The sequence below is a fragment of the Lampetra planeri genome, chromosome 3, assembly GCF_965212315.1.
Source record: "Lampetra planeri chromosome 3, kcLamPlan1.2.h2, whole genome shotgun sequence".
Classification (NCBI taxonomy): Eukaryota; Metazoa; Chordata; class Hyperoartia; order Petromyzontiformes; family Petromyzontidae; genus Lampetra; species Lampetra planeri.
In genome coordinates, this window is record NC_136109.1 from 4474064 (window position 1) to 4482695 (window position 8632).

Here is an 8632-nt window from a genome sequence, read left to right on the forward strand (position 1 = left end):
GGTTGAAACAGAGACAGTGGAATTAAGATAATATCGTATTAAACCGATTGCATCCTGTGATAAATGGGGTTAGAGGTACGCACTCTGAATCGGAAAATAACAGATAGCTGGAGTCAAATTGACTACACTCTGTGAGATAATTGTTTTATATGCACTCTGAAAGGAAATGTCAAAGTAACTCCCGCAACACTTTTGAGATGCTGGGATTAAGAATAATTTTTGAATGGGTTACGGGGTACTGGGAACTCGTATTAAAACGTACCGACCAATCTGTTACAAAGCAGTACAGTCAGAGAGACATATGGGAAGGGAGCTGTATCGATAACACAAACACACCTCGGGGGAAACTAATTGACTGGATAAAATGTAACGAAGGCGAACACGATGCAAAAACTGCAGAGAAGGCAGGACAGGACTCATGCCTTCCCACACAGGCATACAGACAGGGATTGTGGAATGAGGAAAATTTTGGAAAGGAAACGGGAGAGAAATCGTCTCTAATAAACGAGGAAAAATGTCCTCACACCCTCGAGAGGGAAGAGAAATCAGTGCTCGCGACACCAGCGAAACTCACAGACGTGGATCCACAGAATAAATATGGAAGTAACAGTAAATCACACTCTTGGGTACGTGGACAGAGTCCAGGGACTGATCGCACAAAAATTATGGATATCGAACAAAAAATCCTTGACAAAGGGAAACCCTCACAATTCGAGAGAAGGGATGGAGAGATACATATGCAAACAAAAACATGTGAGACTGACAACTTCACAGCTAGAGGGAGGCAAAATGTTAAAGTAAAGTCGACAGGACATCCTTCCCTAAGGGCAGAGGCAAAAACTAAAGGGAAATGGCAACACGAGCGACACAGCACTGAGCGATCACACAAAAAATGCACGCCGCAAAAACACGCTCGACACAGCACAGATAAAAGTGACAGATTGCCTGATGATAACTTGTTTGATGATGACGCTGACGGCGATCAACTTTCGGAATACTTATTCAACAGTAAAACCCTTAAATTGATGGACAAGGCTCTAGTCAGAATTCCCGATTTTGACCCCCACAATAAGACTATGGATATCCACACACATATCGCAATAGTAGAAGAGGAGGCAATGATTAGAGGGCTGATGAGACGGGATGAAAAAGCGAGTTTGTTGAAACGAAGCTTACATAAAGAATCTATACCATGGGTAAATTCACTACCACACAAGGTTAGAAATGATTTTAAACAACTGAGCCTGGCAGTGATTCGGAAGTTTGGAGAATATTCGACACTCACTGAAGGGTTTTATGCTGTAAAATCGATGACCCAGGGCATGGACCAAGATCCACGTGACTACCTCGTACAATTTAAAAGAGCGTATTACGCAGGCGATGTGAATCAATACCACGAAGGAGATAAAATGTTCAAAATTATGTTTTTTGAATCCTTGAGCCCAGAGATTACAGAAAGGGTGAGAATGGTTTTGAATCCAGAAACCGCATCCTTACGCCGCATAGAGAGCAAGGCGTACATGGCATGGTTATACAGAGCTAAGAATCGTAATTCGGATCCAGAACACAGGGAGAGGGATAAGGAAACCAGCCTCTCAGAGAGGAATAAAAATCACCGAGCAGTCCCACAATGCCTAGAGGAGCAAACACACACGCACCTGTGGCAAAATAAACCAGAGAGAGGTTGGCACGAGAATGAGAGCGGCACAAAGCCGAACATTCAGAGGAATCGCAGGAGGGGGAGGTTCAGAACAGAACCATACCAACACCCCATGCCACGACACACACGAGGCCAAAGTTGCACACTAAGATGGCGAGATAACCATCCAGCAGGAAGGTACACAGACTGCGGAGGTATGGATGCGAACATTCAGGAGAATCGCAGAATGTGGAGGCTAAGGGCAGAATCATATCAACACCCCATGCCCCGACATACGCAAGGTCAAAATTACCCACAAAAATGGCAAAGTAACAATCCAGGAAAAATTTGGCACCCAAAGGGGAGTAACACTGGGCCAAAAATGTACGAGAATCGCAGGATGGGAGGTCAAACACAATCAGTCCAATTACGACCAATTCCTCCACTGGCTATACCAGGAGGGAATAGAAGAATAACACAGAATGCGGTCCAAATACATGATGAATCACCCACAGTGAGTGCGAGCGAGCGGCCAACACGCGCCCCACCCGCCGAGGTTTTGTTAAACCCTGAGCTCAATGGGAAATACAAGCAGGCTGCAAGTGACAGGGCGGGCAAAAACACGAGCAGTGCTCTTGTAAATGACGCGCGGATCGAATACAGGGACAGGGTTGCATTGAAGCGTGATCGGACAGTAGATAACAGACAGCAGAGACAAAGAGAGAACACAGAGACACGCCCTGAGGAGCGCAGGCGTGAGCCTTTGAATGAAAAATATCCAAGGGAAACCAAAATTTACGTGGATCGGAGTGCTAAAATGGAGACGAATGTTCATGACATATCGGGAATGGTGTTGGAATCTAACACACTCGTAAAAACAAAGAGGGCAACATTACGAGGCACAGAATTAAATCGACACACTGACTCGGCAAATGTGCATGTAATCGCAGAGAGAGCGAACGCCACGAACCAAGTGTCAAAGTGGGTCGTGTGCGCGAATTCTGGTTATGTGCAGCACAATTTTTCACCACACACTCCCACGACGCGAGAGAGTGAGAGAGGAAACTACAAAAACGAACCCGAAAACCGTGATCGAATTATCAAAGTGATAAGTGGTAAACCAGGCAACATGAGGAAGGTAACGCATAAATGCGTTCGAAACCGCTACCTAGCGTTTCCCAGGATTTAACAAAAACAAAAATGAATATTCGTCGGAGTTATGATGTATGAGAACCGATGTAACGCAATATCGATGTTTAACGTGTTGTTATTTTCTTTGCTTAATTCAAATGTAACCATGTTAAGCAAAAACAAAAATGAATATTCGTCGGAGTTATGATGTATGAGAACCGATGTAACGCAATATCGATGTTTAACGTGTTGTTATTTTCTTTGCTTAATTCAAATGTAACCATGTTAAGCAAAAACAAAAATGAATATTCGTCGGAGTTATGATGTATGAGAACCGATGTAACGCAATATCGATGTTTAACGTGTTGTTATTTTCTTTGCTTATTTCAGATGTAACCAGGTTAAGATTGTAATACGTACACGCGCGTCGTAAGAAATAACCGCCGAGAGTAAGGGCGGCTGATGGGATTCATGACAAAAAAGGGGCATTACTTTGTTTGAAAATTCGCCAGTGGCCAAATCGACCCTTGATAATTTTCAAAAGGGCGGACTGTTGTGTATGTACCCCCTTTTTATATTTTTTTAATATTATTTTTTTTAAAGAATTATTCTGCCAACATATAATATCGTTTTTTAATAGACACGGGGCAACGTGGAACGAACACGCCCCCACACTTCCACAGATGCGCGCATACCTCATTTCAAAGGAAAGAGGGCATGAAAGAGGGCAATCAAGGTCATAAAAACTCCCCGAATTTCACACTAGAGGAGCTAAGGGCGGAGAAGGCTCTCAAAATTAACCAAACACAACCCCCATGGGAAGCGAGCAACACGGCCGTCTTTGTCTTTCCGAGAGGATCTCCACACGCAGGCACAAAGCCAGAAAATTGCCCCAATAAAGGTTGGAACACATGCCTCCGAAGATAAATAAATAAGCGCATGCGCCGGGTGCTTCCACCGTGGAAACAACCGTCTTTGTCTCCCCACAACACGGACAGCAAAATTGCACACGCGAGGAAATAACATTTCCATGAGAGATCGGGTCACGATGAAACATCGTGAACACGGTTTCGGCATAACTTGGGCATAATGGAAATAAGTCGCATTTCAACTTCCAAACCAAAACAACTTAAGCTGTGTGAGACAAAAGATAGGATCCCCGAGCAAGGGAGGGAATAATTAAGCTCGCTTAATGCGTAGGCTTTCGCGACAAATATTATTCAGAAACAAAAACATGGATTCGAATATTTTTTTTATATATATAACTCAATGCGAACGCGAATCATCGGTCGGGTTAATGGATAATGAGGTGACGCCGTCGCGAGGCCCCCACCCTTCTCCCAGAATGATTACACAGCTGTGTCTTCAAAGCTAATAAACACACGGACGACACACACACGGACGCAGATGGTTCACCCCCACAGGAATGTTTTATGACACAGCCTTTTGAACAACTCGGGAAACTGAGTGGAATTTTCCCATATAAGTCGAAGGAAAATCCATTCAACACAGATCGTCCGGGCCACGGGCCCCACCAGAGATCGTCAAGAAGTTTGCGTCATCCAGAATGACGAGGTTCGCGGGATAGCGACGTGCCGCTACAAGCCGAGGTCTGCACCACCTGAGAAGAATCGCTACCCTGAGTCGCCGAGCTGCGAGTGAAGCCAACAAAGACGCCAACGTCCACCCTGCCACGAACGAAGCATCGCTCCTCGTCAGAGTGACGACCAGCGAACAACCCGCAGGAAAGGCGGAGATCGCCAAGCGAGCAAAGCAGAGAGCGCGAAGCAGTGGAGAAAGCCTGGTCAAACGGCTGTGAGGAGGAGGACAGCGCTGTTGAATGCGCCGTGTGTCTAATACACACCCAGATCAACCAACATCAACCAAAACCGACTCGTCATCCCGCAGTGGAGAAAGAGAGTCAAAGTCTTCCGAGCGCCACCGAGCGCCACCGAGCGCCACCGAGCGCCACCGAGCGCCACCGAGCGCCACCGAGCGCCACCGAGCGCCACCGAGCGCCACCGAGCGCCACCGTGCGCCACCGAGCGCCACCGAGCGCCACCGTGCGCCACCGAGCGCCACCGAGCGCCACCGAGCGCCACCGAGCGACAACGAGCAACAACGAGCGACCGAGCATCTTCAAGGACAGCATCGTGCCAACTCGTCGTCCAGCAGTGGAGAGAGAGCGAGGGAGCAGCAGGAGCAGAGCGGCGGCCACGCCCAACCCAGAGAAAACTTCTGGCCGCTGTTCGTATCCTCCCACACCACACAAGCTAACGACACAACTCCCAGCTCTAAGAATTAATTAAAATTAAAAGGGGACAACGCACACACAGCACGCACACGAATAAGACTTTAAAAAAATTGTCATTGCGTTTCAAAAAGGGTTGCCATTTCGAGGTGGTGCGTTCAATATCAACGGATCGTGCAAAGCAGTTGCTGTCGTCGAGTTACATGAATAAGAAATGTTTTAGTCATTCATTTTCGTTAACTGCATAATCACGCCAATGAAGAAGTATTTTTAGTCATTCATTTTCGTTACTGCATAATCTTGTCCATGAATTTATTGACGTATACTTGCTTTCGGATAAGAGAGTGTCATGTGCTTGTTTAGAATAAAATTGCTTAACACCAACTGTTCGAGTGCTTCTTTCCAAGTCCATGCAAAACTATCTTATTCTTGATAACTGTATCCTGTGATGAGATATGAAAATGGAGACCTAAAATATCATAACACACACTAGGATAATCGGTAAACGTTAAATCGATGATAATCGTGTTATCCTGATTGGTAACTCTGGATAAACGAAGCTGAGCCTAATTATCATAACTGCACACATTAACATAATCGCAGCATTCCGCATAAATTACTACGATTATCTCCGTGATTATCATAATTCATGCATATAATTACTCACATTATCATAATTTATGCATATTAACTCACACATTAACATAATTAATGCGATTTGCGCATTTTTCGGAAAATTATTATTTTTTTTTATTTTCATCAAAATTTCATAACCCGACACATACAACAGGGTGCCTGAGCCAGTGGTGAAAACTCCACATTTCTATAGACGAGGCCAGAATATCCATAAAAAAAGACACTTCCAGCTGCCCAGGAGGTGGTGTTTATTTTATCTGCCCCAGAGGGATGATGAGCTCAGCCTACCCGTGAATGTAATTGGAACGAGCAGACTGTGAGACGGCGACTCTTCTACAGAACCCCCCAGCTCTCAGTGTTTATTCGGGGGGGGGGGGGGCGGGGGGTATTAGAGGACGCCTCACCTTTGTGAGTGTGAGTGGGGTGAGAGTGAGGAGTGTAGACGTGGGGGGTACTAGAGCACGCCTCACCTTGGTGAGGGTGGGTGGGGTGAGTGTCTCGGCCTCGCTGTGCGCTGCGTTGCACCACTAGCTGAGTAGTTAACCTCGCGTCCAATAAACCCTCAGAGCCAGGATGAACATCCGACTCCAAACGTCATTTATCGAATTTAACGAGGTAGAACTGGTAAGAAAACAGCACAGATACAGCATCTGTTAATACCCAGAAACACCAACACAATGAATGAACACCACAGCATCATAACATTGCCTTAGATAACAATAGGGGACCAGGCCCCTACATTACGACTGAATAACTATACAAGAGCATAAGCTGCTGTGTTACATAAAGGCACATCGTGTATTCAGCACACTGCACCCCAAATGTACAGTATTACACATAACACTAAATTGTGGATGAGATATTTCGTCATCCTTGTTCTCAGGATCGCAATATAGTTACTTGGGTACAAGTTTGACTCGACTTATTAAATTACAAGTAACATTCACAATAAGGAAAGTTGCAGGCTTCGTTGTTAACTAGGCCTCGTATTTATCATAACAATTTAACAGCATTATAAAGACATTTACATCATTATAACGGTCATTCTAACATTATAACAGCATTGCCAATATTATAAGAACATAAACGAACTTACAGACAATGTTTCTTAAAGTCCCACAATGGACAGTTGCGGCTGGCTTCACTGGGATGCGATGTGTGCCGCCATCTTGAATTATGTGTGTAATGGCCGACGCACGCGTGGTTGAGCGGGAATCTTAAATCGCAACTTCCTGGTCACGTGACCAAAATTAGCATCAAAAACAGGAATTTCCCCATCTGCCGTGAGGCAAAACCCCTGCCGTGAGGCAGAACAGTGAGAGTGAGGAGTGTAGACGTCGGGGTACTAGAGCAAGCCTCACCGTGGTGAGTGTGAGTAGGGTGAGGGTGGGGAGTATAAACGTGGGGGTACTAGAGCATGCCTCACCTTGGTGAGTGTGCGTGGGGTGAGGTTGAGGAGTGTAGACGTGGGGGTACTAGAGCACGCCTCACCGCCAGCCTGGCGTGGCCACAAACACAAACCGCGAGCATTGCAACAAATAAACAAAGAGGTCTTGATGCAGGCTGCTTTACTATAGCAACACAGCCATTGCTGACGAGAAAATGTCTCATTAACGAGTTTTAAAATGTTTAAATGAATATATAATATACATTTTGTAAAGAGCAGAAACAATTAATCCCGATTATCAACATCGTTGGAAATCGCCGCTTCACTTTGTCTCGTCCTGCGCCATACAATCTGTTAAATCCCGAAGTGCGATGTGCATTTGTGATTGTTCACTTTTGCTGAGCGCTGTCGTTAAGGGGAATGCCGTGCACAGTTTGGGTCAAGCTGAGACCGCCTCCACTTCGGATTTGGGGCCATCCATAAATGACGTCACGCGATTTTGGACGATTTTTTACCCCCCCCCCTGTCACACAGCGTCACAAAAAGTCAGACCCCCCCTCAAATATGGCGTCATAAAGCTCTGCCCCCCCCCCCCCACAAAATAAAACATGCTTCAAGTCGCTTTAAACTATTGTCATTGTAGTGCGTATTTAATGTGCCGCTGCACTCTGATGTTGTAGGAGAAAACATTTATTAAAAAGTCTATTTAATAAAGTAGAACGTGTTGTCTGTATTTATTTAAAGTTGCGCATTTTGATGTGATGTCACATTTCTCAACCCCCCCCCCCCTCGTCACACATCGTCAGAAATGTCTGACCCCCCCTCCCCCCTAGGTGCGATAAAGTCATTTATGGACGGCCCCTTTGGTGATGTCAAAATAACCCAAGCGGCGTGCAGGCCAGCGGATAGGCTGGTCCCTATCATAGGGATGTGGAATTTCCATTGCGAGCTCAGGTCCATTAACCGAGTAGAGCACCACCCAATGCTTGTTTGAGCAGGACTGTGACTGGTCGTTTGACTGGGCATGGTTATTGTCAATGAGCTGCAGCAATGCAAAATTATTATATTGGATAGCGAGCAGCTCAGATCCAATACACATCACGGTTTCCCAATGTTTAAGGCAAGAGACAAGGGGATGTCTCTCTGTCCAAAGAGACGACATTTGTGTTCACAAAATTACAAAACCCTGAAGCAATCCCTATAAAACGTGAACGTACCCTTTACCAATTTTGCCAGGTTGAAAGCTTTTGTTAAAAAAAAGGTATTAAAGCCCCACCTCCAAGGTTTTTTTTATACAATTATACAGCCCCTAACAGAGTGGAAGCTCTATTAATGTACACATGGTTTGTCAGCTTGTTGGTGCCGGGCAGCCCCACAACACACGGTGATGTCACCTGTGGCAGACCCCTCAAGTTGAAATGCGCGATCGAGGCCACTGTGGGGTTCCTGAGATCGACTCGTGGCAGCGTGAGAACAGCGGTAATGAGGGGGAGACGGAATCGCCGCGTCCGTGAGATTCGAAGCGCCGAGTGTGAAGCACGCGGCGAGCGTGAGAACGGCTCCTTGTGCCGCGAGAGTGCAAGCCGAC